The following is a 1,147-nucleotide window of genomic DNA, read 5'->3' as shown; positions in this document are numbered from 1 at the left end:
CAGAAACACGAGTAAATGTAAACTCAAAACACCCAGACTTAACTGGTTCTTCCCTTACGATCAGTGGTTTTATTATAGAAGGCAATTGCAGTTGACGCGTTTGTGTGCAGCAAGTGATCACAACTAAGGCGATGAGTTGCAGGCAAAGAACTTGAAACAAACCATCAGAAACATAATCCACGGAACTGGTTGGAGCAAAAAACTTTTATTAATAGACTATGTATAACAAATTTACAAAGCTGTTCTAACACCCTTTTTATTGGTACAAAAACGATGAAAAGGGTTGATGTTCAAGCATTATTCTAATTGACTATGAATAAATCAATTAAAAAATAAAAAAGTCTGTTTCTCACCCTGTTTTTTTTGGCGAAGAATAAAAGAATGAAAAGAAATTGAGGAAGAAAAGAAGATCAAATGGAGTGACTCCATAAAGACATGTCAGCATCGACTTCATCGTCTTCCCAATGGAACCCATGGAACCCACCTCCTAGATGAGTAGGAGAGTGTAACGCCATATCTTGAAGTCCCATTCCAACCACCGAATCTGCTTCTTCTTCTTTCTCGTCAATGAAACTTGTTGAAAATCTTGAAGTAGGAGTCGTAGCGGCAGCATTGTTTAGTGAAGTAGAGGCAGCCTCATTCCCTTCGATGTTCATTTCATTGCTACAGATTTCCTCAGTTTCCGCAGGTCTAAACATTTCTGCAGCTTCAGCAGCCGCTCTCTGTATATCCTTAGCATCAGTAGATTCCGGCAAGCGTAACAGCGACGCAGAATCTGCAAAATTAAGACAAGCAGATCGACCCCTGAGAGCCAATGCTGCAACATCATGAGCCCTAGCAGCCATTTCCACGGTAGGATAAGTACCAAGCCATATTCTCGTCTTCTTATTAGGCTCTCTACACTCACAAACCCACTTACCAGAATTCCTCAGTCGAACACCTCTGTACACAGGGTGTCTCGTCTCCTTAAACTTTTTCCTCCCTGCACGTTTTTTGGGTTGATCTGAAGCTAATAAAACCTCTTCGTCGGAGAGTGCAGTACGGCGGCTGCCGCCGCCGCCAGACAGTTCGAATGATCGAGATTCTGAATTGCACGACATGGTTTCAACTTCAATCACAGAAAGTGGTTTTGCTAGTGAAGATTTGA

At 41.9% G+C, this 1,147-nt stretch overlaps 1 pseudogene; it reads right to left on the bottom strand.

Moving 5' to 3' along the window:
* Positions 1-410: 410 nt before the first annotated feature.
* Positions 411-1,147, bottom strand: LOC149013621 (dehydration-responsive element-binding protein 1A pseudogene; annotated as a pseudogene).

The sequence above is a fragment of the Hakea prostrata genome, chromosome 6 (assembly GCF_041222555.1).
Source record: "Hakea prostrata isolate BN-2017 chromosome 6, UWA_Hpros_2, whole genome shotgun sequence".
Lineage (NCBI taxonomy): Eukaryota > Viridiplantae > Streptophyta > Magnoliopsida > Proteales > Proteaceae > Hakea > Hakea prostrata.
The sequence above is the reverse complement of the archived record's forward strand: the minus strand, read 5'-3'. Positions and strand labels throughout refer to the sequence as shown.